The 16,411-nt window shown below is 38.4% G+C and overlaps 1 protein-coding gene across 5 annotated transcripts in view; it reads left to right on the top strand.

Moving 5' to 3' along the window:
• RALB (RAS like proto-oncogene B) overlaps nt 1-16,411 on the top strand; it is a 103,222-nt gene that overhangs the window by 29,063 nt on the left and 57,748 nt on the right. Inside the window, exon 3 of one of the 5 annotated variants that reach the window (XM_012544674.3) lies at nt 2,816-2,958. The exons of the other annotated variants lie outside the window; for them this stretch is intronic. The gene's annotated coding sequence lies outside the window, so the exon portion shown is untranslated. The remainder of the gene's footprint in view (nt 1-2,815; nt 2,959-16,411) is intronic. 5 annotated transcript variants of the gene reach the window in all.

The raw sequence follows: 16,411 nt of genomic DNA, 5'->3' as shown, positions 1-16,411 counted from the left end.
ATTCACTTGAATAAATATAATAGGTATGTAACTCCTGTGATCAATACAGTGATCCATAACAATTCCAAAGAACTCATGGTGAAAAATGCTTTTCTCCTCCACAGAGAGAATTAATGAATTCTTGAGTGCATATTGAAACCTATTTTTTTCACTTTATTTTTCTTGCTTTTTTCCTCCCCAGAATGGCTAATGTAGCAATATGTTTTGCCTGATGTCATATGTGTCATGGGAATCATATGTCTTTCCTTCTCAGTGGATGAGGGGGAAGGTAGAGGAAAGATGAGAATTTTTTACTGTATATTGCCAAGTTATTTTCAGAAATGTTACAAAATTTTACGATTACATTGTGTAGAGTAGTATGAAAAATATGGGATTTGTCACTTGAATGTCATTGGATTTTGATTGTCTGAAGAAGGCAAACTACATTCTCCCTTTAGTAATATCAAGGCTCATTTCCCCTTTTAAGGTTTCATTTCCTTGAATCTAGGCTTTTAAACCACTGTTGTTCAGGAGTACCTTATTAGTCATTTGTCTGATGGTTTAAAGGTTGCTTAATTACTTCTTGCATGGAGCTCCCCATTCTTTTTACTACTAAAGTGTATTCAACCAGAATGCTTTTACATTTTGCTGATCATAGTTCAGCAATCAGGTTAATGGGGGTGATGAGGATGACTGGTGACAGTCCCTATATCACCAAGAAAAAGGTATTCTCATGATTGTAATTCATGAGATTTGAATTCTCACAAAATAATTCTCTATGAGCAGAAAAACAGAATTCTGTGGCATCCAGAACTAAGTGTTGTGCCTGCTTTGCCAAAATCACACATCAGGCAGTTGTCTCCTGCTGTTCCAGGATTTGAATCATATTGGTCACCAACAACAGGAGAGGCTCTAGATAAGAAGGCAGTTGCTATGATTCTGGAAGCCATAGTGGAAACTATTTGGGGATGCAGATGGAGATGAGGGTGAGATAAAAGAGAGGGAATTGAAAGTAATTCTAAGGTAGCTAGTTTGAGTTGACAGAGTAATGTAACAATGATGGTTAGAAGAGAGACTGGGAAGGCAATATTCTGCCTGGGAGCTTGGGGAAGAGGGAATCCATAGATTCTGTTTTGGGAAAGTTACTTTTCATGAAGCACTACTGACTTTTTCTATGTGTAGTATATAAAGTGTTTTACAAACTTTAAACTTTTATATTATCACTCATCCCGGCTGGATCACCCCTCCCCCAGACAGATTTATTGTGATTTGAGGGAATTCTAGGATAAGATCCCAGATTCTCTGCCTGCTGAAATTCCACCATTGGAAAAATTTGTGTCGAGGCATCCAAGGCCCCAGTTATAATATATGTACATGTTGATAAGCTTTGTTTGCCATTCCCCTCATAGTATGTGTTAATCTATCAGTTTAGCATCAGTGCCCTGAAAGGCTGCATGGGGCCCAATAGGTGAGATTCTGGTGGAATGCTTCATTGTAGGGATCTAGCCTGGGAAGTGGGGTACAGCATGAAAAGGGCACTTAGTTAAGGAAAGGGAGGTGGCTATTGGAAGTGCAAATACTTTGCCTTCTTCTCAAGGGCACCCTGGCTGGGGATCAGTGTTTGAGAGGAGAGGGCTAGGCCTTAAAGGGCAGTCAAACTCTTGGCTGGGAGATAAACAATGTGTTACAGAATGATTCTGAGAGTTTACTTGATAGTTTACTTGCTTCTTCTCTGGAAGCAACTAACTTTTCTTTTAAATGAGCTTTCCAGTTGCTGGGGAATTTTTTTGGGGGGGGAATCCTAGAAGGAAATCACTACTGTGACTCATTATTTTGAGGAGGTTGTTTAAAAGAACCAAAATGAACAGAAAGGGCAGAGTAAAGATTACTATTCACCACTGGCTTATTTCTTATAAGAAAATAACAATAATGGAAAAAATTGGTTATTTTCCTTTTCTCATGATTTCTTGTAAGGAGGGTCTGGGACTTTATGTGGATGTTAGGGGGAAAAGAAGATTTCATTAGAAGAAAGAGAAAAAGAAGGAGGGGAGCTTCCAAATTATAATGACCATTGATCCTCCCCGCTTATAAGAAAACAACAATAATGAAAAAAATCCCTTCCATACTTGCCCTTCCAAATGGAGAATTCCTCCCTTTAATTCCTCTCTTCCTCTCTCTTTCCATTTTTTTCCTTTCCTCTTTCCTCCCCCATTTCTTGCTCACTCTGTCACCTACCTTTCTCTTCCTTCTCTCTTCTTCCCTTCTTCTCCCTTTTGCTTCTCCTTTCTGTCATTCCCCAAACTAATTTTTTTTTCATAAAATGAAAAAGTGGAACTAAAGGATCTCCAGAGCTCTTCTTGGTGTTAGATATCTGATGCTATGATCCCTCTCTCCCAACTCTGTATACTGATGCTTTTCTCTTTTCTCTCAAAAGACGTAGTCCCTACAGATAGGATTGTACAGACTAGTTAGAGAGTAAAGACAAATGGAGTAAAATAGCAGTGACCAAGATATACACAGATTATTAAATACTGACACAGACTAAGGGCTGTGGGAATTCAGAAAGAAGAGACACCTGTAGTGTGGAATATGAGAGAAGGCTTTATGGAATGGGGACATGAGTTAGACCCCTGAAAGATTAGCTGAATCTGCCTAGGACTAATGAGAAAATATGCTTCAGAAGAAGGCAGGAACTGGTGAGATGAGCAGGTTGCTCAGGAAGCCAAGCTCCTTTGATGATGAGGGAAGCCAGTTACAAGTACTCAATTAGAGGGCTCCAGCTGATGTGGAATGCTCCGTAATGTCCAGTCATGCAAACTTGTGCTTTTGCTTATAGAGGGAACTAGCTGAAGGAGGGTCAGTCTGGAGCAGGACAACTCACTGCCTGATTTTGGAGAAATAACCCAAAGCTCATGATTTCCTGATGGCAGGTGGGACTCTTATTAGAAGAGCAACACGATTACCTTCTTATAATGCGCTGTGAGTAAACAGATCTTTGTGATGGCTAAAAATGTTGACAGCTTACATAACGCCTTTCTTTAATATCTCAGTACAAGAGTGTAACTCATTTTCATTCCACCTTACGTGAAGGAATAATGAAAAGAGCTCATATTTCCATAGTTCTTTATGGTTTAACACAGCCCTGTCTATTTGACGCGTTGACATTTTTAAATGGAACCATAATTAAGGCGGGGCTGCAAGGGCTTTGCCTCATGGCACCGACCAGGAGGAAGGTAAGCTTTCTCCCTTGTAGCAAAAACCATCCTTATCCAGTCTCAGCCACAATGATGCGACCATCTCAGCCTTCTGTTTCATTCTTGAACCTCTTTCTAGACTTGCCCTTTTAACCCTACCAGAGGATGGGGCCAAATTATAGGCTACCTTTTCATCTAGTGCAATGTTGTTGGTCAGACTCTCCTCACTGTGACTCATACCCCAAGTAAATTTGCCACAGGTGTAATAGTTCCTACGTAGAGTCTGTTAAAAACCATTCATTTCATTGGCAGAGGGATTTTTATTTTTATTTTTGAGGGATTTCTTTTTAAAGAATTGAGAAGAGGTATAGAGATAAGGTGGCTGATCTCTCTGCCAGCCAATGAATAACAGTGCTCTAATTTCTTTGAGGAGTTCTACCTCTTATTACCTCATTTCCCATAATTGATCTCTTCTGTAATTTTTTTTAAACTGGATTGGAAATCAATTGATTAGAAGTGTCTTGATAACTGTCTATAAAATACATATATACTACAGAAATAATTTCCTGGAAGAGGTATTAGCAGCTGGGAGGATGTGGAAAGACCTCATGTGGGAGGGAGCCTGATATAGGATATGGTCCTAGAGGTTTCCTACCTCGTACCTAGCACAAGCTGGCACATAGAAGGCATTTGATAAATATAAGATAGGAGCTAGGGCAGCTAAGTGTCATAGTGGAGAGAGTGTCAGGCCTGGAGTCAGGAAGGCTCATCTTTCTGAGTTCAAATCCAACCTCAGACACTTATTAGCCGTGTGATTCTGGGTAAGTCCCTGTTTGCCTCAGTTTCCTCATCTGTTAAAAGGTGCTGGAAAAGGAAATGGCTGACCCCTGCAATATCTTTGCCAAGAAAACACCACATGGGGTCATGAAGACCCCATAGCAATGATCTATTAAGAACAAGAAAATAAAAGATAACAGGACTAGTAACAGAGGAACTTGTTACAAAAAATCACAACAAGACAACAAAACAAAAACAAAACAGCCCTGTTGACTACTTAATTACAAAGTTAGATCTGGGGAGGAATTTAGCAGTCATTTAGTTCAACTCCTTTTACTTCACAGATGGGAAAACTGAGGCCCAGAATAGAGAAGGGATACAGAGTGACAACTAGCAGCACTGGAACTCAGGCCAGGCCTTCTGATGCTAAGTTCTGTGCTCTTTCCCCCCCATCACATTTCAGATCGCTGTGAAGGCCCCTTTTTGGGTTTTTGCTTCTCTGGTCCCCCAGAAGGTACTGCTGATTGCCTGAACCTCTGGCACACTTCTGGATTTGAGTTAGGGAGCAGTGCCCCAGGGAGTCAGCCCTCCCCTGCCCCAGCTCCTCAGGCTATTTTGAGGAAGCCATCCACCCCGATCTCAGAACTGCCTGGCTGAATGATTCCCACATCCTTAGCACGGCCTTGAGCTCACCTTTCCCCCTTGCCCATGTGTCCTGCGTAGGCAAGCAGGGACTGCTTCTCCTTCCTGTGGGAATCTTTAGCCTTCAGTCTCCCAGGATCTCCTTAAAGCCATCCCTTGGCCCATTGGGCCCCTCCTTGTGCTCTCTTCTGTTCTACTGACTCCCCCTCACCTAACCCTGCTTATGCTCCAGACTTGTCCACAAGTCCACAGCCTCGTGCTTTGGCTGCGGGTTCCCAAACCAGGGAACGGTGCCAGGCATGTGACCCAGGTTACTCACTACCTGGTAATTATGGGCCCTTGTTTCTGTCTGCTAAGTGTACACCGCGATTAACATGTCCTGTCAGCTCATAAAACCTCAAGTGTAAAAACAAGCCCCAGTGATAGATGGGCTTTCTGCGCTTAATTGCAAGCAGGTCCAATCTGCGGTACCACTGCAGGCACCGGGTTTCTCTGCTGCTCCCTGTTCCCAGAGAGCGAGCCCGTGTCTCACTAGCTTGTGCCAGCTTTTTGTAGGTCACAGCCAGCTTCATGCAAAGGCAGGGTAGACACTGCCCTATGTGGTGGGATGTGAGGTACGCCAACAAATTCCCCAATCGCTTTTCCTATCACGAAATCTCCTCAATAACTGAAATTTCACAATTAGATTTTCATTTCTTTTTTTATAAAGCATTGACTATTTGCCCGTTCCTTTGTATAAAGCTTTGACTATTTGCCCTTCCTTCAAACTTGAACTGGAGTGCTCACTTCTACCCTTTGTCCCTAACCACCAGCCCCACTTTCGTTCAGGGAAGAGAAGATCAGGGGTTTCAAGTTTATGGAGAGTGATTTTATGAAGGCCCTTTCAAGCTCCAAATCTATGATTCTGTGACTAGTTGTATTTTATCCCATTCAATAGCTAGTAATTGAAAGAGTCTTTCTATACTTTTCTTTGTATCCAGTGTCTGCTACAAGATAAGTCTCCCACTGCATCTGGAGCCATCTCCAGTCATCCTGATCTCTATCTGGCCACTGGACCCAGATGGCTCTGGAGGAAAAAATGAGGCTGGTGGCTTTGCACAGCCCTCCCTCACTTCAATCCGATTTACCTGTTTATCATGACATCACCTCTCTCATGTGATGATCCTCTTCCAGAACAACAACAGCAATGACCATAATAGGTCAATTCCCTTTTCTTCCATCCTTCTCTCTCTCCCTTCTGCTTCCCTACCTCCCACCCACTTTCTTTCTTTTACTTCTTCCCAAACATAATAACCCTCTCCTTTCCTCCATTCTTCCTCCTTTTCCCTCCTCCTTCTCTTTTTCTCTTCCTCTCTCATATCTCCTTCTCTCCTGGCATCATTTCCCTAATAATGCCATGGTCCTCTTTGAGAAGGCAGAACAAGCAATAACAACAGTAGGTGCTTGATAAGTGCTCATGTATTAAAGAGATTCTGGATTCAAATTCCATCTCTACTTGTATGAACTTGGATTTACAACTTCCCTGGGTTTCAATTTCCTTATTTAAAAAAAATCAGTCAATCAACATTTATTAAAATCCTATTATATGTCTTTTAAGTCCCTTTCCAACTCTAGATCTATCATTCTATGATTGATATTCCCTAAAGATAGGGGAGGGGATAGAGAAAGTGCATATATTATAGCTTGGGGCTCTTGGGTTAGGCAACAAATTTCTTAGCAATGAATTCATTTTATAGACCAGGAAAATCAATTCTGAATCTGGTACATGGTCACTCAGTTATTATTGTCATTATTTCTATTCAACAGTATTTTATTTTTCCAATTACATATAAATATAACTTTAAACATTCATCTTTGTAAGATTTTGAGTCCCAAATTTTCTTTTCTCCCTTTTCCCTTATCTCCTCTCTCCCCAATTCAGCAAGCAATCTGATACGGGTTATCCATGTACAGTCATTTAAAACATATTCTCATATTAGTCCCATTATGAAAGAAATATTCAGAGTAAAAGGGAAAAACCATAAAAATGAAAAGGCAAACAATTTTTTTAAAGGTGAAAATAGTATGCTTTAATTTACATATAGTGTCGTTTGTTTTCTCGCTGGATACAAATATCATTTTCCATCCCAAGTCTATTGGAATTGTTTTGGATCAACATATTGCTGAGAAGAACCAAGCTATCATAGTTAATCATCACATAATCTTGCTGTTATTGTATACAATGTTTTCCTGGTTCTGCTCATTTCACTCAGCATCAGTTCATGTAAGGCTTTCCAGCCTTTTTGAGATCAGTCTGCTCATCATTTCTAATATAACAATAACATTCCATTATATTCATATATGGTCACCTAGTCATTAAATGACAAAAGCTTTATCTGAACCCATGCCTTCTGAAACTCTCAATGTGCATTAAGTATTGAAGGAATGTGTAGCACACATTTGTTTTAGTTGACTCCTGTGATATTCTAGTTAGGGATAGAGGGAGAAATCCAATTATTCCCGTAGATTTGGGGCAGTTAGGTAGAATTCTGGAAGAAAGATGAGTCTTTCTAAATTTAAATTTGGTCTCAAGCACTTATTAGCTATGTGACCTTAGGCAAGTAACTTAATCCTGTTTGCCTCAGTTTCTTCATCTGTAAAATAAATTGGAGGAGGAAATGACAAACCATTCCATTATTTTTGCCAAGAAAACCCTAAATGGAGTCATGCAGTCAGACACGATTGAACAAAATTCTACCTACTATTGCAGATTTAGAGGAGAGGAACAGAAAGGAGGTCAGCCTGAATGAGTGAAAAGTATGAAATAAAAGCTCTTTTAAAGAAGTAGAACTTTCTTGATCTCAAGCATACAGAAACTCAAATGAACAGGTGTAAAGCAGGGGCTCTCAGGAGGAAAAAGTGCAGGCATCTGAGGCCCTAACTCTGTTCTGTACAAGCTGTGTGATCTTGGACAAGCCACTTAACCTCTGGTAGCCTCTGTTCCCTATTTTAAATTGAAGAGATTGGGATCCTAAGGTCCCTTTATAGGTCTATCTCTGTGATAGTTCTTGAAACCATTTTTTTTCTTTAGGAAGTTAAATATTCTCTCTGTCCCCTCCCACATTTTGTTTCTTTTCCCATAATACAGGTGTGAACTAGTGTCCTTCCTACTGATCACAAATCCTCATTTCTTAGATTTTGAATTGATAATTCCTTATTCTTGTAAGATCATTTAAGTAGCCCAAGTATTAATCCTCAGTTTGACAAATAAGGAAACCAAGGCATAGAAACTTTAAGGGACTTAAGGTCAGAATTGAGTGGAGTTTGTCTCTGGTTTAGTGTGCTTTTCATTATAATACTATGTCATGGAAATTTCTACTTCTGAAAATATCCCTGTCAATTCACCTCGATTCTGATGTCATGTTTCTAGGTTGTTTTACCTTAGTCCCCTTTGGGACAGATTGTGTCCTAACTTGTGATAGGCAGCATGGCTTAGGGGAAAGAGAGCTGGATTAAGTGTCTGATTTTTTTTTCTGCTTCAATTCTGACACTTATTGGTTGTGCAACATTGGGCAGATTGCGTTACCCATTTAATCTTCACTTTTCTCATTTATAAGATGTGAATAAAGATACGTGGATTATCCATCTTAAAGAATTATTGTGAAGTCCTCTATAAATTGTAAAGTGCTGGTAAAACATTACTAAATGTTTAACAAACATAAGATACACAGCAATGCAGTCTTTTAAATTAAATTCACCAGGGAGGACCAGGGGATATGCGTTTCTTAGTTGCTATGGGACCATAAACAAATAAGGCATCTGGATGTATTCATTTATGTGGAAATGCTCAGGATCTAGCTGAAAATTCCCTCCCCCCATTCTTGAAATCCTGAGACTTAACATTTTTACATGCTTTATTATTCTTTCTGGGTCACTCAATATAAAATGTAATTGGTCTTGAGTAAAATGGTAAATCTCTAAAGTTTCTCTTGTGAACTTTCTCCACTCCATTTCCCCCATTCTCTCCCAATTTTTCTTGCTTCTGCTCCTTAGTCTCTAGTGTTCTTGCTGTCAGGTTGTAGTTCAATGTAATTGAATTCAACAGTACATATCAAGGACCTACTGTGTATACACTATACAAAGTACCAGGAACACAAAGACAGGTGAAACAGTTCCTGCTCCCACTGGGGGAATAACATACCCACAAGTTAGTAAAAAGAAAGTAAACATATATGAAAGTAGACATAAAAGTTATTTTAGGAGCAAGAATATGCTAATAGATAGGGACATAATGAAAGGCCTTTGTAGCTTTACTTTGAAGGAAGCTAGAGATTCCATAGATACAGGTGAAGGAGGAATTCAGTTCAGACTCAGAGGACCATGAGTAAAGGCATCCAAAGATGGAGTGCTGTGTATGAAGAACAGTCAGTAGACCAGTTGAATTTGAACAAAGAGGATGTCAAGGGGATTAATCTGAATAGGCTTGGAAAGGGAGTCAGCCACCAGACTGTAGAGGGATTTAAATGACAGTCTAAGGATTTTATATTTTATTTGAGTTAATAGGGAGCCATCGAGGATTTCTGAGTGTAGTGTGTCAGCATCTATGGGTGTCAGAGGAAATATAGATCTATGTTTTAGGAATATCATTTTGGAGGATGGATCAGAAAGAGAGAAAACTAGAATTGGGCAGACTGACTGGAAGGATGTCACAACAATCTAAGTGAAAATAAGGGCTTGAAATAGTGAGAAAGGGAACAGAAGTAAGAGATGTGAAGAGAGACTGATGAGATTTGACAACTGATTCCATGTGGATGGTGAGGGAGAGTGAACTCATGACTTCAATGTGGTGAACCTGGGTGACTTGAAAAATGGTATTAAGCTCAGGAGAAATTGGATATTTATATTAGAAATGTTGAATCTGGAATCACCTGGAGATAGCATTTGGTGAAATGAGACTAGAGTACAGAAATAAGAACTTGACATATAAATTTAGGCACTATAGATTAGAGAAATGCAAACTTAAAAAACTCAGAGGTATCATGTGATACCTTTAAGATTGGTTAATAAGGCAGAAAAGGACAATGATAAATATTGGAGAAGATGTGGGAAAATTGGAACAATAATGCATTGTTGGTAGAATTGTGATCTGACCTAGCCATTCTGGAGAATAATTTGGAATTATGCTAAAAACTGTACATATTCTTTGATCTAGCAATACCACTACTAGGTTTGTATTCCAAAGAGTTCATGGAAAAGAGAAAAGGCCCCATATATACAAAAATATTTATAGCTGCCTTCCTTCTGATGGCAAAGAATTGGAAATGGAAGGAATGTTCATCAACTGGGAAATGGTTGAACAAGTTGTGGTACAAAAATGTAATGAAATACTACTGTGCTATAAAGAAATGATGAGCAGGCTGATTATAGAAAAATTTGGTAAGACTTACATGAACTGCTTCTGAGTAAAGTGAGAAGAATCAGGAGAATTGTACACAGTATTAGCAACATTGTTCAATGATCAAATGATTTAGCTTTTCTCAGCAATACAATGATCCAAGATAATTACAAAAGACTCATGATTAAAAATACTATCCACATTTAGAGAAAGAACTATGGAGTCAGATCCAAGCATACTATTTTCACTTTTGTTTTTTGTTTTTATGATTTTTCCCCTTTGTTCTGATTCCTTTTTCACAAAACGACTAATGTAGAACTATGATTAATATGTTTGTACATGTATAACCCATATCAGATTGTGTTATCTTGGAGAGATGAGAGGGGATAGAGGGAGGGAAAAATGTGAAATTCAGAATCTTATAAAAGTGAATGTTGAAAACTATATTTACATTTAAAAGTGGAAAGAAAATACATATAGATTTAGGAGTCATTTGCAGAGAGATGACAAAGACATGGAAGCTAATAAGGTCATCAGGACAGAATATAGAGAAAAGAGAATGAGGTTTTTAGGGATAACCCATAGTTAGTGCGTAGGATGATGATGATGGTGATTTAGCAAAGGAAACTGAAAAGGAATAGTCAGTGATAGGAAGATAACCAAGAGAGTTATATAAGCTAAGGAAACAGAATATGTACAAGGAAGGGATAGTCAATACTTTTAAAAATTATAGAGACATTATATATAATGAAGTCTGGGAAAAGAGGGCTGGAATTAGTGGTTTAAAAAAAATCACTGGTGACTTTGGAGAAAGCAATTTCAGGCAAACGATAGAAGCCAAATTTCAGGGGCTTGAGAATTAGAAGATGAAGAATCGAAAACAATGATCTTAGATCTATTTTTCCAATGAATCATTTGGAATTTGTTCTTCTCAAGTCTAGCTATTAGATTATTCATGGATTTCCTCTTCTCTATCAGTGATCCTAAAATGGAATGATCACTACCCCACTATGAGTCCCTATCATTTTCACTACAGCAACCCAATATTTCCTGTGGGTGAGAATCAGCTCCAGAATAGAATGTCTATCTTTTAAAAGAGGAAGGTCAAAGAGATTTGGTATAGGTTCCATGGTTTTGAAAAGGAGAAGACGTGAGGTGTTTCCTTGGAGAGGAATGGAAGGCATAATTTTTTTTAATTTATAAATTTATGAATAAATTTCTATTTATATAAATCAATTTTGTAAAAAAAATTATTATGTAAATGTACAAATCACATAAATATAAATTTTATAAATAAATGTATAAGGGCAGTGGTGAAGATAACCATTAAGTGAAAAGTTCTGGAATAACCAAAGCCTGATTTCACTTCATTCAGTCTGTCCACTCCCAATTGCTGAGTACCTACTAGGTACCCTGCTAGCTCTGAGCCAGAGATTGACAGGAATATAAAGACCCTGTAGTTTTCCTTAGTGAGTTTATGTTCTAAGTGAGGTGTTACGATTTAACCCCAGTATAAGAGAACAAACTAAAACATTGAACTAATTACTAAATGGGGTGGTGCTGGTTGTAAGTGCTTAAAGAGAGATCATCAGCTTGGGCTTCATGGAGCGATAGGTACTTGAAATGGGTCAGGAAAGATAGAAAAGGAACATAAAATTGGTTGGGGGTTGTCGGTCTGGGAGCAGGAATTCTGATTGGCAATCCTGCTTGGGAAGTGGAGGCAAGAAATTGCAGGTCAGCCTGCCCTGGGAATATACTGAATACCTAAAGAGTTTTGAGCGATTTATTGTCATAAATGTCCAAATCAGATTTATGTCTCACTGAGGTTGTGTAACTCTGCCTCGTAAACCTTGTAAATTCAATTGCCCAAGTTTATGACTGTGCTTGGAGATAGAGAAGGAAATTCAAAGTTCTCTAGGCACCCGACACCCATAGATCTTTTGCATTATCCTGGCAGATTCCATAAAGAATAATCCAAAACTTGTGGAGGGGCTGGGTTCTTTGGTAGCCCCTCAGAGTTCACATGTCAAAGGAAACCTCTCTCTAGAGAAGGGAAAATGTGAAGGTCTCTAGAACCCTGAGATTTCTAGTGGAGTCAAGAAGAGACTTCAGAAACATCCTTTGCTCTGCTGCTTTCTTCCCATGTGACCTGGCAACTAAATGTTCTGGATGTTAGTATCCACACCTCTAATTCGAGAGGAAGGATGCAAAGAAACATTTACATAACACCTACTACTATGTGCCAGGTATTGAGCTAAACACTATATAAATATTATCTCATTTGATCCTTACAACAAGATCTGGGAGAGAGGGAGAATGCTATTATCCCCATTTTATAGTTGTGGAAACTGAGGCAGACAGAAAGAGATTAAGTGACTTGTACAGGTTCACCTGGCTAATAAGTATCTGAACTGAAATTTGATCTCAGGTCTTCCTAACTCCACATCTAACAATTTTTTGTCATTTGTTCAATTGTGTAGTTGTGTTTGATTCTTTCTACCCCATGGACCATAATGTCCACAGGCAAAAATACAGGAGGAATTTGTCCTTTCCTTCCTTGCCTTGAATAGAAAACCTTTAAGTTTCCTTGACTCCCATAAATCTATGTCTGTCCAGACACTATCCAGAGGACTAGAAATAAATAAATGAAATATGTATTAGTCTGATAGTTTTGTTTTTTCAAAAATTCTGAATCTACACACCCAAATAAAGTGAACATTTCTTATATGCAGTAATAGAACAGAAGAAAAGGATCGTAAGTAAAACTGCAAATCTAGCATAGAGTATATTTTTGAACAAATAAAGGTGATTGGTGGGAGTGGAGAGGAATAGGGACAATTTTTGATTAAAAATGTCAACTTCTTTTCAATGCAGGAGCCTCCCTGTTCTGTTTCTTAGTTGCTGACACAGTGTTATTTAGACATCTTTGAGTCATACTTTTGGCCGTGTTTTATTTCCTCCGAGTCCATGTAAAGACGAGGTTATTCTGTGATTTGGCTCTCAAAGAGATTACTGATATAAATCCCACAGAAGGGACTGCTGACATATTCAAGTGGGAGGGGCAGATGATAATAGAATTGGTAGATGGTTCAGCTCCAGCATATAACTCTGTGGACAGAGCCTCTGAGAACTGACTCAGCTTATTCCCTCACACCCAGGGGAATCTTGTCCCTGCTTTAGGAAATCTCACTGTGTGCTTGTGGGCTTTTTCAGCTGTTTGCAAATGTGTCTGAAACCAACTGGAGTGAAGTGGAGACACAAGGCCTTTTTGTCTCTACCCAGACCACACTCTACCTGATGAGGAATGATGATGTGGACATGATGGAGCAATGTACTTTTTCTCTAAAGTGTCTGGAACCCAATGTGTCTTATGATGGTGTGGGAAGGCTGGAACCATCTTTAAGTTCTTAGTGCCCAGCACAGTCCTTGCACATTTTGTTCTTAAATTGTCTCAGTGATGTCTAACTCTTCATGACCCCATTTTGGGGTTTTCTTGGCAGAGATACTGGAAAAATTTGCCTTTTTTTTCTCCGACTCCTTTTTACAGATGAGGAAATTGAAGCAAACAGGGTTAAGTGACTTGTCCAAGTCCCCACAGCTAGTAAATGTTTGAGGTACGATTTAAATTCTCTGGGGCTAGATTTGAATTCATGAAAATGAGTCTTTCTGATTCCAAGCACAATACTCTATCCACTGTGTCACCTAGCTGCTACTAGCAGAACTTTAATAAATGTTTGTTAAACTGATTAGAATTACTGGTGTGAAAGAGCCATGAATATTGAATTATGGTACCTTTTTAACAAGATGAGGCTTCCTTTCTTATCTCTTCTAATTAGATCTATTTTTGTTTTTGTTTCCCTGCTTTTTTTGCTTAAACTGAAATATAATATATGCTGCTCCAGGCTTTGACCCTTACTCTATCTGTATTTCTCTGTTTCAGATGTGTTTCTTGTAAACAACATATTAAAAGGTTCTGGTTTTTAATCCAATCTACTATCCACTTCCATTTTATGGGAGAGTTTATCAGATTCACAGTCACAGTTAATGATTACCAACTCTGTATTTCCCTTCATCCTATTTTCTCCCCCGTTTATACTTTTTTTCTCTCTTTTTACTCTATCCCTCCCTCAACCTGCCCTTCCTTCTCTTATTCCTTTCACTTTTTGTTTCTGCCCTCCTTTTTCCTTCACCTTTCTTCTCCTAGCGTCCTGAATATTGACTTAGAGGAACTGGGTTTAGATTAGCTACTTACTACCTGAATGATACTGGACAAATCACTTGTACACTCTGGGCCTCAGTTTCTCATTCGTAAAATAAAAGGATTGGAATAGAGACTAAAGTCCCTTCCAGCTCTCGATATAGGAACTATATTATTAAGAAACACTAGGAAGGCCACCTAATAATCCTGATACTTGAACTCTCTTTAATAGGGAACACAATCTGTTAGTCCACATGTGGAATTTATTTGTGGATGATTCATATTTGATTTTAGGCTTCTGTGCAGATATCTCTGGGAGAGAGGTCCCAGGTACTTAAATTCATACTAGGGTTTAAATGACTGATACAGGATCTTTTAGGAAGGACAAGTTTAATTCTTTTTCTGCTCTCTGAAACAAGCTCTCTACTTCCCACTTATCTTTTAGGATCTGGCTTCATTCCTACATCTTCCACCTTCACTACAGTGAATCTTGACCTTGGCCAAATAACTTTCTTGGACCATAGTTTCATCAACTGTAAAATGGGAAGAGGGGTTGAACAAGATGACCTGGAAGGTCTTTTAAAACCCAAAGCCCTATTCTTCTCTCATCTATGAATTAGAAGTTGATACTTGAGGTTGCATAACTCTTTGTAAACTCACTTTCTAGTCATCTGTTTATCCAGTGTCCATCAATAGGAAACTCAATAGTAGCCACAGTGATTTGACTATCATATTACAGGACAGAAAACCTAACATAAGTTTAAAAGGAGATGTACTTAACTTGAATATTCCATTGCTGTCAGACTAACTCTGAATCAAAGTGATTTGGGAATAATAAACAGTAGCTGAGGAAAAAAAAATACACATATTTAAGAGAGAAATTACCCATGGGGGAAAAATGTTGCACCACATTCCATTCTTCATTTATGTAAATCGAATGCAGATCTTTCCAGTTGCCATTTTGCATGGGTTTTAGATAGTTAAGAAAGCAATTCCATTTCTGCAATTTGAGTAATGTCTATGTGAACCCAGAACTAAGGACCAAATCATGTGAGAAATTAGCATTGCAGTGATCTTATTAATCGTTATGTATGTAAGCAACTATTTTATTTTGGGGAGCTAATTTTCCTTAGCTTCTGCCTGTGAGTCAATAATTCCAATTACTTCTAAATATTAGGATGGGTTTTCTTTTGGCAGGGGAGTGCCATGGGTTAAGTTTTGTGTTCTCCAGCTGAATGAAATTCATCGCAAAGCTAATTTTATGGGCTGGCTCAATTGGGCCTCATTTTTTTTTTTTTAATCAACTTTTGGTTAATTTGTGTCAATGTTCCCTTCCCCCTCCCTTTTTTTCCCTCCCCCCCACCTCCCCCCCACCCCACCCCACCCCCGTTCCCCTGAGGGACTTTAATAAATACATAATCTCTTCTGTGATAGATTATTTTGGAAACACCTTTAACAAAGATACTTTGTAAACCATTGATTTTAAAAAAATACCTGGTTATTTTGTTAAATAATTATTAAGTTGGAATACTGAAATGAGTTTGAGAGGGAGGGAAGGCTACAATAAACTTCTACCAGAAAATGGAGAGTTTCATTTTCATGGATTTATAAACATTCTAGGGCATTTGGGAACATTGTACTATTTGGAATTTCAACACAGCATATCCTCTCTCCTAATTTCAGTGCTTCACTAATAAAATATGTTTTCATATGGTACTGAGCTGCTAGGTAAACTTGAGTAAAAACTTGGGTTTATTATTGTGATTTTACACTGGACTATGGCATAATCAGTTAAAGTTGGTGATTTTAAGAGCATTAGAGATGCTTGCCTATTTCTTGGGTAATGTTAGGAAATCATCTCTTTGTTTTAAGGCTCTAAGCTAAAATCCAAATAGCCCTGGATGGAATTATACTTTAAACTGTTCAGCTTCAACTTTGACTAACACATCTTCTGCAGAGATCTGTGACGGGTACCAAAGAAGAAACAAGATTAAATAGAGGGCTTATGGAGTTCACTGTCTAGTAAGAGCATATGAAACATTATCAACTATCATATAAAATAGAACTTAAAATCTGTAAAGCATTTATTTATTTTTATGTACATTAATATTATGTTTTTCTCTCTGCCTCATCTCTCCCCATTATTTAACAATAAGAAAAAGAAAATGTTCATAATCAAATACTGTATGGTTCAACAGCATAGATCCCTATATCCACATATGAATGTCTCATTTTGCATATGAAGTC

Source organism: Sarcophilus harrisii, chromosome 3 (assembly GCF_902635505.1).
Source record: "Sarcophilus harrisii chromosome 3, mSarHar1.11, whole genome shotgun sequence".
Taxonomy (NCBI): Eukaryota; Metazoa; Chordata; class Mammalia; order Dasyuromorphia; family Dasyuridae; genus Sarcophilus; species Sarcophilus harrisii.
Note: the sequence above shows the minus strand (reverse complement) of the source record. Positions and strands in the feature narration are given on the sequence as shown.